Source organism: Mastigoproctus giganteus, chromosome 11 (assembly GCF_048544385.1).
Source record: "Mastigoproctus giganteus isolate SK-2022 chromosome 11, ASM4854438v1, whole genome shotgun sequence".
NCBI lineage: Eukaryota > Metazoa > Arthropoda > Arachnida > Uropygi > Thelyphonidae > Mastigoproctus > Mastigoproctus giganteus.
Window position 1 is genome coordinate 172,409,207 of NC_143585.1, and position 14,432 is coordinate 172,423,638.

The following is a 14,432-nucleotide window of genomic DNA, read 5'->3' on the forward strand; positions in this document are numbered from 1 at the left end:
GTAACTCTACCAACTTCTGCATTGGACCAAGTTAATTGCGAACTATTAACAAACTCTCTTCAAATTCTACAATTATCATCCTTAGTTGGTATGTCTAAATTAATTGAATAGTTGCTCACCCTTGCAGGCACAGCTTTTCGACGATAATATTGTAAGTAGTGGTACATAACTTCATATTGAACAGGAAATTTTCCACTCAATACTTGGAGTGCCATTGTCGACACTGTTCTGCAATTTCTTGTGATTGCAAGAAGAAAGAAACATTGTGCTTGAGTCAAATACTTCAAGACTAAACAGTTATTAACACGATAACCCCATGCACCTGCAGCATAACAAATTATTGGTATAAAAATACACTCGTAGTATAACTTTAAAGTTGCAGGTTTAATTCCCCAAACATTTTTAGTTATTTCAATGATTTTACCAGTTAAGACTTTTACTTTGTTCAGCACATTTTTTGCGTTGGCTACAAAACTAAATCTATCGTCCATCATTATTCCAAGATATTTATACGTTCTTACAATTTTAATGGATTGATTATTAATTTTTACATCGGGGGTCTATTCAGGTTCAAATAACCTTTCAAAAGCATCTGTTTAGTTTTGTCAATAGAAATCTGTAGTTTGTGCATCCGTAGCCGAGTGGTCAGGAGCAGGAGTGCAGTGGCACACGCTCTTTGAGTAGACCGGGGTTCAAGCCCCCGACTGCTAAATACGGTCGATCTGCCAACCCGCACTGGACCAGCGTGGTAGATTATGGTCCATTTCCCTCAGCATGAATTGTTGAGGAGGCTTCCATCCTGCAGTGGGTTGATAATGGCTGCAATTTACTTTTTTTTTTTTAACACCAACCATCAAGGTCTCCCAAGATTTCGTTCACACGTTCTTCAAGTTCCCTACGAGACTCTCCAAAAACCAATACGTCTGCATATGCCGCCTTCAAAATTTTGTCGCGCTGTACCCCGAGCCACCCATCAAGAACTACATTCCAGCAGACCGGTCCTAGGACTGATCCCTGAGGGCAACCCCTTGCCCTATTAAAAGAACACCAGAATACACCAGAAGGCTACGACCATGGAAGTAATCAGAAACTAGATAATAAAGGGGAGCAGACACCTCGGCCTCTCGGAACCTCGCCAGGACAATTTGCCACCATAACGTGTCAAAGGCCCCTTTGAAGTTCACAAAGAGGCCGAGGACATACTTGGAATCTGCATTTGAGACAGAATCCATTACAAACTTTATAGCATCAACAGTTGAACAGCCTTTTGTAAAGTCAAATTGAGTGTTTACTTGTAAATTTTTAGCCTTATAATATTTCATAAATCTAGTTACAATAACCTTTTCTAAAACCTTGCCTAGCACTGGTAGTAATGCAATAGGACGATAGATGGAAGGAACATTGAGGGGTTGTTAGGATTTTTAACCACAATTTTAAGATTGGCTTGCTTCCAGGGAGTTGGAAAACGCCCATCAGCCAAACAGGAATTAAGAAGATTAACAATTAGTTGTGGTTTGATTGTCCAGATTCTTTTTAATATTGCAACTTCAAGTAAATCTAAGTCTGGACATTTGTTATCCTTCAAAGAATCAATAGCTGTGCCAATTTCAAGATTAGTAAACGGGTCCTCATCAGTTAATCCAGAATACTTGAAATGCTCCATCCTTAAATTTGTTTGTTCCGTACCCTCTTGTACACAAATGTCTTGGCAAATAATACCATCCAATATTGCATTAATCGACTCTGTCCAAGAAAGAGTCTCTTGCCCATCAGCCAAGATAGACGAAATGATCCCACCAGGGTGCTATTTCTCTGCTACAATTTTGTAAGCAAGTCCCCAGGGTTCATCCTTTAGTGTCGATTTAACCAGTTGTTCCAAAGCATTCTTCTTTTCTCTATAAATTTGATTAAAGTAGGTCTGCTTGGCCAGCTTGTAAAGGTCACCCAGACGGTCCACCTCAACCCTTGCACTATTATTTCTCTTGGCACACTGGTAGTTACACTGAGCAGTTTTCAATTCATTTCTCAGATTTGTGAGATCCTGAGACCACCAGGGCACGTGATTCTGTTTTCTCTTTTTCTTTGTGAGAGAGAGGCATCACAGACCAACCTTATTAGGTCATTTATGACTTCCACCTGCTCCATTGCCGGCAGTTGCCCAATTCTCTCGATGTTATCAGCCATGGCTTCTACGCACAGCCTATTCTCAAAAGTTTCCCAGTTTGCACCCTGAGTCCTGTACCTTGGAGAATCGTATGAGTTCCTTCTTTCAGTACAGCCTGAATCCATAACAACTTCAAACGTTATAGGGTTATGGTCACTTGCTGACCATGCAGTTCTAACTTGCCAGTTTCTAATGTTTTGTCCAAATGTAGAGTTGGACACCGTGATATCTATGAAGGATTGACCAGATGCTGAAACAAAAGTAAGGAGGTGCCCTATAGTGTTCCAAAGATGTAAGTTCTTAGTTAGGATTAACTCCTCTAATAACTTGCTTTTTTTTGATCTGTAAAATGACCGTTCCATAATGTAGATGCAGCATTTGCAACCATACACATAATAACTCTTCTACCAGCCAATCTGTGGAGAATATCCTCTATGTAATTTAGGTAAGGCTCGATCTGTTGATGTCGTTGAGGGCATTGAAAATACAATGAAACAAAATACACCTGCCCAAACGCACCCTCCAGACAGGCACAGGCAGAATATGTGGAGCACAAGCTTGTTATCTTTGTGACAATTATGACTGAATCAACTATAACCATGGGCTGCCCAAACCTTGGCCACAGCATTCCTGCCACTTCCAGTAGTTTCAGTATTAGATTGTACAATTTTTGATGATAATAGCAATCTCTTTACAACTCCTTTATATGAATACACTTCCTGAAGGGCTAAATAAGCAACAAACAAGAAGCAGTGTTTATAAATCATCAGTGGGAGATTAGTATACCTATCATCTTGTAACACCCCCCCCCGCTGTCTTCACACCTGCCACTCAAAAAGAAAAAAAAAAAAAAAAAGAGAGAGAGAGAGAGAGAGAGAGAGAGAGAGAGAGAGAGAGAGAGAGAGAGAGAGAGAGAGAGAGACCAAATGTTTAGTTTGCTTTAGTGCGTCGTCGATTGTTGTGTTCCGTCGCACCACAAAAGAACAAATTTTGTTTCATTATTTATGTCAGGGATGTCGGAATTTTTTTTTATAGTAACTATTTTTTTTTTTCTTCATTGTTCTGAGAATATTATGTGGTTAATGTAATTTTGGCATAGCAATATTTTATTAGTCATTCGCGAGTTATTACGTAAAACTTGACTTGCATAATATTTCCTGAAACATATCTCTTACGTATGTTGGGGACTTACTGTATTTTTGGATTAACCAAGAAATCGATTATCCAGGAATTTTTTTTTTTACTATCTCTCCCGGAAAATCAAGAGTCTACTGTATAAGGTAATAAACAGCTTCCTTACAGACAGAAGTGTCTCAATACACACAAGGTTCCAGGAATTGACATGCCCTGTGAATAAAGGCTGCCTACAGGATTCAATCCTTGGCCTTTTCTTCTGGAACATTGTTCTGGATGAATTTCTGGCCTTGGATCTGGGCCCCGTGGAAAGCCTGGCCTTTGCAGATGACATAATTTTCCTTGTAAAAGGTAACATGCGAGTGATTGTAGAGCAAAGATCAAATGCCGACGTCTTTCAGCAGCAGCAGGAGTGGGCATAAATGCACATGCTCAAAATATCGCCTGAGAAAAGCAAACAAATACTTTTAAAAGGCAAACTGGACAAAAGAAGACATGCACAAATCAAAATTAACATAACTAGTATAAAAATTGTAACAGAACTAAAATATCTTGGAGTGGTCTTTGATTAAAAATTAACTTTTTATCCCCATTTCACCTACTTGGCAAAGAAAGTGAGAAATTATGCAGCTATGATTGCCAGGATCAGTCAAACAGACTGGGGAGCTCAAAAGAAAGACCCCCGGCAATCATATACCATGCAATGTTCCTATCTGTTATATCACCTATGGAGCCGGTGCGTGGTTCACCTGCTCAGCCATAATAAGAAATATGAATAAATTAGAATCAATACAAAAGACTATACTAATCGCTATTACCAGAGCATATCGCACAGTAAGCACATCTGCACTAGTTGCTGGCCAAAGCTCTCCCACTTTGCCTGGAACTAGCCAAAAGAGGCTTATATTATAGACACAGAATTTCTGGGAATAGCCCTTGATACAGCCAACATCTTCAATACTGAAAGAAAAAGAATAGCTACAAAGCTCCATGAGCAATGGCAAACAAAGTGGGTGCAGGAAACCAGAGGTTTGGTTATCAAAAGGTTTCTGGCACGGGTGGCAATAGTCAGCCCAAAGCCACCTAAGTGGCATGTCCCTGGACTTTTTACATTTATACTGACAGGTCACAGTTCCCTAAAGGCGAAACTAAACTCCTTAAGGCTGAACTGCACCTGTGGCGAGAGTGAAAACTGGGCACACATTCTATATGAACGTATAATTTATGACATCCCCAGAACACAGCTAACAGCACAGATTGGCCCCCTTCCCAGGGGAGAGGAATATCTGTTCATCACAGAAGAGGAAAATCATAAAGCCTTTACATCCTTCAACACAGGTTGAATTCAAAATGCACAGAACTATCCAAAGAATGGCAATTCAGCTTCCCCAGCAATTAAACAATAATCAATAATTAAAACTGCCCAAGTTTCCCACCACACCCAGACAATCACTTAAAAACTGTCAGGATAGCAGTATTCTGCGCTCTGGCAGAAATCTAACATGATTAAACCGGACTGACCTGGGTCTGTTTGATTGACTGGATTAAACCGGACTGACCTTCCAGAACTACCTGGGGCACACCAAGAAAGTAACCATGTAGGGGAGAGAGATGTACAGGCAGCCAGGAAAGCAGATTTGCTGAAAAATATCTGTAAGCTGTTTGTTGTTATTTGGTTTTTAGGAGCATTAGCAACTAAGGCCATATTGCTCCGGGATTTTTTTTTTTTTTTTTTTTTTATGTGAACCCCAAACACGAGAGGTATTAGAACCTATAGTACTTAGTACCATGCTTGGGTTGGAGGTTGAGAAGACGAAAGAAGATATTTGTTGACATTGGACTTGAACTTCTGTAGATTGTAATTTTCAGGAAATACGTATGAAGGAAGGTTGTTCCAGAAAACGGCAGTTGAATGAATAAATGAGGAAGATGAAAAGTTGGTTCTGTGGGTTTGAAGTTGAACAGTAAATGGATGTTGGCTGGTGGCGGCACGTGTTCGGACTGTTTTGAAAGAGAGAGCGGGAATTATAGAAGCCAATTCAGAAGAACAGTGCCTATGGAAATATCTGTAGAAGAGGCATGCAGCAGAAACAGTACGTCTATGAGAAAGCGAGTGGAGAGACTCTGTTAAAGATGAATCATTAATTAACCTAACTGCCCTCTTCTGAATGGAATCAAGAAGCCTGAGAGAGGTTTTGGGGGCACCACCCCAAATGTGGGAACAATATTCCATGGCAGGGCGGATTTGCGATTTATACAGAGTGAGCAGCTGTTTGGAAGAAAAGTAACGCCGAGAGCGAAAGAGAAAACCAAGTTTTTTAGATGCAGAGGAAGCAACATTTGTAATGTGCTTGTGCCAAGAGAGATTAGAAGTCAGGGTAATTCCCAAAAGAGATATATCCTTTTGCCTAGAAATTGGAGTGTCACTAAAGATAAGCATAGGAGCAGAAGAATCCTTTTTGCGAGATATAAGACAAGACTGAGTTTTAGAAGGGTTGAAATCAACTAAGTTGTCTTTGCCCCACTGGAGAATTACCTGAAGATCGGCATTTAAGGAATTGGTAGCAGATTTTCGAGAAGTTGAAGCTGATTGAGCAGGGCAAGGTTTCTCAAAATGGAAAGTTGAATGCAATGTGCTATCATCGGCAAAACTATGGATAGGATTTCCAGTCAATGGAAGAAGGTCATTGATATACAAGAGGAAAAGAGTGGGGGAAAGAACTGAACCTTGGGGGACACCGGCATTAGTGGAGAAGTTAGAAGACAGAGAGCCATCTACCATCACCCTCAGTGAGCGATCAGAGAGAAAACTGGATAACCAATTACTAAAATCAGTTGCCAAACCATAAGATGGAAGCTTGTTTAGAAGACCTTTATGCCAAACACGATCGAAAGCCTTTGAGATGTCAAGAGCAACTACTTGGGTTTCACCGAACCTTTCCATTGAAGTAGTCCATAAATGGGTAACATAAGCCAGAATATCACCAGTGGATCGACACTGACGGAATCCATACTGGCGATCGTTGATCCGACGGGAGGTTTCTAGGTAGTTTAAGAGATGGCGGTTAATTGATTTCTCCATTACTTTAGAAAGAGTAGAAGTAATTGCAATGGGACGATAATTGGATGGGAGGGATTTGTCACCCTTTTTAGGAACTGGCTGGATATGAGCAAATTTCCAAGAAGAAGGAAAAACACCTTTGGAATAAGAAAGTGAAAAAAGGCGGCAAAGAATAGGAGTAAGTTCAGGAGCACAGATTTTGAGAACAAGTGGAGAAATACCATCAGGACCTGGAGCTTTCTTAGCATCAAGATTCATCAAAATCCTTCTGATATCCCTTTGACGGAAGACCACAGGAGGCATTGAATGGACCGTGTTGGGAATGGTGGGAGGTGTTTTACCAAGATCATTAATACATGAGCTGGAAGAAAAATGGGATGCTAGCAGGTCAGCTTTATCCTTGGCTGAAGTGACAACAGAACCATCTGGTTTGGACAGAGGTGGAAGCAGAGATGGGCAAAAGTTGCGGCCAATAGCTTTGGCAAGAGACCAGAATGCTCGGCTACCATTAGGGCAAGAAGCAAGTTTTCTACTCTTAGCCTGTTCAAACTCTAGTTTGGACTGATTAATAACTGCTTTACAATTGTTGCGAGCTTTGGTGTAGGCAGAAAATGAAACTGAAGAATTAGAAACAAGCCAATTACGATATGCAACATTCTTCTCTTGAACAGCCTTAGCACATTTATTGGAAAACCAAGGTTTAGATAAAGGACGAGATTTTAAAGTGGAGTGTGGGATAAAGGATTCCATTCCTGCAAGAATAATTTCACTGACACGATCTGAGCAAACGTTGACATCAGGAGTTTTGAAACAGTAATCCGACCAAGGAAAAGAAGAAAAGAAGTCTCGCAGGTCATCCCATTTTGCATTCTTGTAATGCCAAACAACACGAGGTTGGGAATAGCCATGAGATAAAGGTTCCATTGGAGAAGAGACAATCACCAAGTAGTGGTCTGAAGTGCCTAAAGGACCTCTCACTTCGACCGTGTACTTAGAAGGGTTGTTTGTGAGAAAAAGATCAAGCATATTGGCTGTATGATTCGGATTGTCCGGTATTCTTGTAGGTAAATGAACAATCTGTGCTAGGTCATTAGTAATTGCAAAAGCCTCAGCATCTCGACCTGCTGGGTCGGTGTGACTAGAAAACGGAAGCCAGCTGGAGTTGTGAACATTAAAATCACCAAGGAAAATTACCTCACTGTTAGGAAAGTTGGACTGGAGAAAGTCAAGTTGCAACGAGAGGAAGTCAAAGAGCTCCAAGTGATTAGTGGAGTTTGGGGAACGGTAGAGACAACAGATGAATTTGACACAATGAGGTAGAGAGATTTTAAGCCAGAGAAGATCAAAGAGAGGAGATTCCAAATTGCCAAGTCTCTGACAGGGAATATCAGAACGGACATATGCACAAGTACCACCTTTGAGGCGAAAGGAATCATACAGCGAATAATTTGGGCATCTGAAATGAGCAGTAGTTGAATCAACCGATAACTGAGATTCTGTCAGAAAAAGTACATGGGGTTTGGCAGACTGCAAGTGGAAATGGACATCATTGAGATTAGAATTGAGACCACGTATATTTGTGAAATGAATTAGGAAATCCTTGGGAGGTTTAGATCTTTTCGCAGATAAGCTTGTTCTATTAGTTTGGCAATTCATGGTGTATTCAATAGTAAGAAAAAGTGGGTGGGACATGCTGTATGAAGTAATGAAATTTTTGGATATGGCGTACATGTGGTAAGAATATACCCAGATCCTTGACATAACGTGGCCTCGACAATGCTCCCCGCATACACACTACTCGGACTCCCTCCAGTCACTATCTGGCAGAGTAGAGGTAGCAAGATTATACACTAGCTGATCCGGAAGCCTCCTAGAGAGTTACCAATAGGTTCGGTCCGGTGTACTAACTAGCGGCCGGCCTGCGAAAACCGTTTTAGAGCTGTACCCTCGAAATGTAAGGAATATTGGATCTCGCCACGACGTTCATCATAACCTCAAAAGTCATCAATCATACTGCATGATGGAAGAGATAGGGAAGGGTTGACCGGAACTTAGCTCTAGAGACTAAACATGGGTTCCACCACTTCAAGCCTCCAATAAGCAAAGTGGTGGTATTTCACCGGTTGATGAGAGTCATCTACCACCTAGTATTGCCTGGTAACATAGAGGGGCGGCATTCCTCCATGTGGTGTGGGCGCCACACCTCGACCCCTGCTTACGTTGGTTCACACCTGGGTGGTCACCCACCATGTGCTTATGCATGGAGGTTATATCCAGGATTACTAACAGTCCCACCATCGTGAAGGTGCAAGCAGAGGATTTGGCTGTCACAGACCGTCCGGACTTCGCCGAAATTGGGTCCACTTGACTTGAGTGTCACCCGAATATCAGTTCCATCAGCGTTTTAGACTCCCAGGTAGCAAGTACAGCTTGTCTGGCATATCTGAGAGAATGTCTGTGACAACCTCAAGGACCAAAGGATATGCAGTGGTCATTCCCTGACCTTTCCGCATCCTCCGTATTTGGTGGTGACGGGCTCGAACCCCGGTCTAATCAAGAAGCGTGTGCTACGCACTACTGCTCCTTCCCACCTGGCTACGGAGGCGCACATCTGTAAGCTAGTAGCAAGGGAATGCAATGTAGAATGGTATTGGTGATTATGGGCAGAAGGGCAGATAAGGACAAAATGTGCCAGGTCCTATATTATTATCCTAAAGTAATATAATTTGTTCCCTTTCTGCATCAGAGGAATTTATATATATATAAAATATTAAAGATAATAGAAAATAATAGAAAAAGTAAGTCAATCAAATAATACATTCGGGGATTTAAGAAAACGCAGAAAAAAAAAAAATTATTATCACTTTTTACCCACAATCCAGATGACTTCAACTGGGGCCAACCACCCAGACTGGAGGCAAAAAACGACAAGAGGTTCTCTGTTTCTGTAATGATCAATATATGCTAAGTAATTTAAATCTAAACCAAATATAAACCAATATAGGCCAAATATAGTAAATAGAAAGTTAAGAAATTTTAGAATCAAAGGTAAAAAAAAATAAGTAAATTATAAATGTAAGCATATATTAATCATAGTTGACCCAACAGAGAACGTAATTTAATGATTAAAACAAGATTAAATATATAATGCATACTACATATTTACTGTATCCAGGACATAATGTAATAGTCGTCAAAATAATATGTGGTGCCCCCTATGTGATGGATATGGTAAAAATAAATATAAATAAATAATTAATCAATTAGCCAATCAAATCTAAGTTAACGTAAAGAGAAACATGCAGATAGTAAGAAGAAAAACTAAAGGAGTAGGAATAATAGAACCTGAACTGCACAAAGGCGAAAAATAGTGGTATAGATAAAAAATAGTTTCTCCTACGTCCTCGGATTGCCTTAATAATTTCGGAGAAATAAAAATAAAGAGTCTAGGACAGCTTAAAGACATTACAAGATATAAGTTGTGACTCGGGTATGCCCGGGATCGCAAACCCGTTCCTATAGTAGGACCCTGAGCTGAATTTGAATGTTACCTCAGCATGAACTTAAGTAAACTTAAATGAATTTAACTATGTATAAAAAAAAAAAAAAAAAAGTTATGCACTGTAATTTGCAAGCCGGTGGGTACAAGTTTTCTACGCCGTAAGACACCAAGAGTGCAAAGTGTATCCTATGTACATATATACATGGCACAAAATATGACAATTATATTGAACCAAAGGGTTCAGAAAACAAATTTTTGAAATTAATTATGCTTATCGCTTTCCTGAAGTGGTATTTCAGGTAAGCGATAGGGAAATTATTATAAATCAACTTGTTGTACAATGCTATTATGTTTTCTGAACAGTTTTTATTATTATTGCAAATATAAGCAATCCTCAGACATTGGGATAAAATGATATTAGCATGCACTGATTTTGATATATTATTAACTTTCTTTTTATCACTAATATAAATATATATATATATATATATATATATATATATATATATATATATATATATATATATATATATGTATGTATTTGTTTCAGAAAGGTACAGAGTTCAGCTAGTACTATTTAGTTAGTTCAGTTAGTACTATTTCCAATCATGTGGGTATGCGATAACAGTTCTTGCAGTTGTGATTGAGAGTGGAAAGTACTTTTTCTGAAATGAGAATAGTGAGGACAATCTAAAAGTGACTATAAACTGTACAATGCATGCATCGAGGTGAGTCATCCCCCACAAGTAGAAACATAGGTTAGGTGGTTATGTCCTATCCTTAGTCTTGCTAGTACAACTTTTTCCTGTCTAATCTGTCTGAAGCTGGATATCTATAATGCTGGTTCTTCTTTGATTTCGAGCAATTTGTTAGTCATTTGTGACTTCCATATTTCTGACCACTGAAATGTTCACACTTTTTTTAATATGCTTAAAATTATCTATATACGGTACTTGGTAATTTGCTGGTGTTGTACTGTTTGGTTTTTTGGCTGCCTGATCTGCTCTCTCATTATCTATGATACCAGAATGCCCTGGGATCCAGCAGAATTTCACTGAATGATTCCTACTTCATAGATGGTTTATACAGGAAATGATTTGTTTTTCATGGGATGTGATATTGAAAAGTCATTGCTTAATACAGACACTGCACTCATGGAATCGGTGTATATTATGCTGCTAGCATTGTGGAAAGTGTTAATATTCTGTAAGGCTAATTTGATCACATATAACTCTGCAGTATAATGGCTACATTCAACCAGTAGTGATATGGAGACTGTAAATGAAGGAAAGACAGCTGCGGCACCACCTGTTTTTGAGCCATCTGTATATATTTGGCAGCTTTGCATATTGTTGAGGGCATATTCTTTATGTAGTTTTTTGATATTTTCATCTGCCAGGGATTTCTTTCCCCATTGCTGAAAGTGGCTATCACAGTGAGGGATATTTACAGACCAGGATGGATCAGGAATATTGGTCTCTTTAAGTATATCATCAAAATCAATATTCCAGGTATGGTCTAATGCCAGGCGGGTCTATTTTGAGTCAGTTATAGAATGCTGTCCATTCTATAACAAAAGCAACGGTCAAACAGGATGGATTGGAAGGCTTTGAATTTTAGCTGCCTAATTCAGAAGCAGCATTTTCCTTCTAAGGTGAAATGGAGGTTCATGTGCATATACATACAGACTCTGGGGATGTTCAAAACATGCCCAGAGCACTATGAAGGACACTGTGTTGGATGGTATTAAGTTTTAGTAAGGAACTTTTCCTAACTGAGTCTTATACAGCAGCACCATAATCTACATGAGACCTGATAATAGCACGATACAAATGTAATAGGGTGTATCTATCAGGACCCCATGTCATAGCAGAAATGGACCTAAGTATATTGAGTTTCTTTAAACAAACAGTTCGGGGTATGTGATATGTGAAACAAAGTTACGTTTTGTGCCCAAAATTAAACCTAGGATACAAAGATTACTGGTGAGAGGGGGTCAAATAGTTTCTTAATCTGAGTTCCAGTTCTGGGTGTAGCTTACATTTTTTGCAGAAGTGAACTGCAATTGTTTTTGTTCTGATAAACAATATCCATTCTTCAGTGCCCATGTCTCCAACTTATTTACGGAAGGTTTCAGCTGTCTTTCAATGGTATGAATATTTTGTGAATGGCAAGGTATAGTAAGATCATTAGCATACATATATAATTCTACAGCAGCGTTTCCCAAACTTTTTTAGTCATGGAGCACTTTTCATCTCACAATTTATTTATGGAACACCTACATATTAGCAAACAGTTCTTTGGCAGGAGACAAAGAACTGTTTGCTAATATGTTATTACATATGGCACACTGTACATCAGGAGCATCTTTATTTCCAACACAAAGCCAAAATTCAAATAACTGTCATCATACTTTCGTTTTGGTCATTTACTAGTTGATTCCTGTTTTTTCACTTCGGATTTTTGGGGAACAAACAGCTGCGATTGTTCATCCTCATTTTGAAGTGTGATAATATTGTGTTCATTTTCATCAACCACGGTTGCACTACTAGGAGTACTTGCTTCTCATTTTAAAGTTCCTTTTTTCAATCACAAATCCATGGTTATTTATTTTAACTGTGGTTGTTGGTTAACCCTGGTAATACTGATAATTATCAAAAAAAATTTATACAAGGAAATGAGTTTAGTTATGATATCGGTTCGCTTCCCCTCTCCTTCAACCCATGTACTCCAGGCCAAATTGCATGCGAATGGCATATCAGATCACTAATTGCTACTTTTTTGTAGATGGCATTATCTCTATGCATACTTCTCTATGCAAAAGCCTGCCAAAATAAAGTGTTCCATGGTCTATTTGATTATTAGCCTATGCCAGTATATTAATAACCGAAAAAAAATTATGTTAAAAATTATAATGACACAAAAGTAGTGTACGCTACAAATATGTAAAATGTATTTACTTTATTTTATTTTTTAATTATTAATTACGATTTTTCATGGAACACTTATTGACATCTCATGAAACATAGTTTGGGATATTCTGTTCTACAGTATTGAGAAAGTTCTGTGTTATGGTGTTCAGTCTAAGTGAAAAAAGGGTAGAGCTAAGGACTGATCCTCGCGGGACACCTTCTTGAGCGTAGGATTGAGAAAGCAAAGATTGATAGCAGACCTGAAAGGTTCTGTGTGTAGAAAAAAATTTCTAATGAATTCTAGTAAATGCCCTCGCAATCCTATGGAATAAAATTCTTGCAATATGCCATACCTCCAGGTAGTGTTGAAAGCCTTTTCTATATTGAGACTTATCATTACAAGATGTTAATTTCTGATGTAAGCATTACGGATATTAGTCTTGGCTCTCACCATTAGATCCAAAATGAATCTGTTTTGTCAGAATCCAAATTGATTGTTGTTCAACAGTGCTTTAGTTTCAAGAGCCTAAGTAAGCCATCTGTGTAGCATTCTTTCTAGGATTTTACTTAGGCAGCTGGTTAGAGAGGTAGGTCGGTAATTTCCTGGAAGTGTGTGATCTTTTCTGGTTTAGGGAAGGCTAAAATAATGGAGTGATGCCAGGAAGATGGATATGTACCTTCAAGAAAAATCCAGTTATAGAACATTAATAGTAAATTCAAAGCTGTACTGTTTATATGTTTCAGCATTACACAATATATTCCATCAGGTCCAGCTACACTGTTGTGTGATCTATTTAATGATGTTTGCAGTTCAAATAGGTTAAACGGTTGATTATAGGCAAGATAATGGGTAGTATAGAATTTTATTTTGTACCTTTCAGCCAAAGCTTTGATTTGAAGAAAGAGGTTGCCATATGCTGAAGTCAAGATGTTTGATAAAAAGTCTCTGCAAGGGCATTAGCAATTTCTTCAGAAGATATTTCCTGTCCATTTTTGGTTAAGATGGGAGGAGGAGGAGGAGGTAGATATTTGCTATTTAATTGCCAAGTCTTTTTTCAGATGAGATGACTACTAATATCCTTTGTAATAGTGGAGGCAAACTGTATCCATGATTCCTTTTCAGTTTTTCTTCTAATTTGTCTAGATTTGACTTAAGCCTTTTACACTGAATTAGGTTGTTGGTAGTTGGAAACTTCCGGAACAGGTTCCAAGCTTTATTTTTTTTCCTTTTTGGCATTGGTACAAGTTTCATTCCACCAGTGTTTACGGTTTTTGTGTTTACATGTGGAGGCTTGAGGTATTGCTTCAGAGGTTGTGGTCACTATTTGCCTAATAATATGCTCTGTGACATCATCAATGTCACAGAGCATATCAATGTCACAGAGCTATCAAAAGAAAGGTGGGTTAAATACTTTTTGCAATCTGCTTTGGAGAATTTCCATTTTAAGCAATGGTCAGGGTACAGGGTTTGAACCGTTTGGATTCTGCATAATTGAGAAGTGATCACTACTTTGTAGATCGTTTAAAACTGTCCATTCTATACTAGGATATGGGGGAACAGAGAGTAAAATCAATTGCTGACATAGATCCAGTGGGAAGGCGAGTATAAATATTTTCACCAGTGTTTAGTATTGTTAGATTCAGTTGGTCTAGTATTGT

The 14,432-nt window shown here is 38.8% G+C and overlaps 1 protein-coding gene across 1 annotated transcript in view; it reads right to left on the reverse strand.

Annotated features, from left to right (window-relative positions):
• Positions 1 to 14,432, reverse strand: part of Grip163 (gamma-tubulin complex component 6) — a 916,232-nt gene that overhangs the window by 728,233 nt on the left and 173,567 nt on the right. The gene's annotated exons all lie outside the window — the stretch shown is intronic.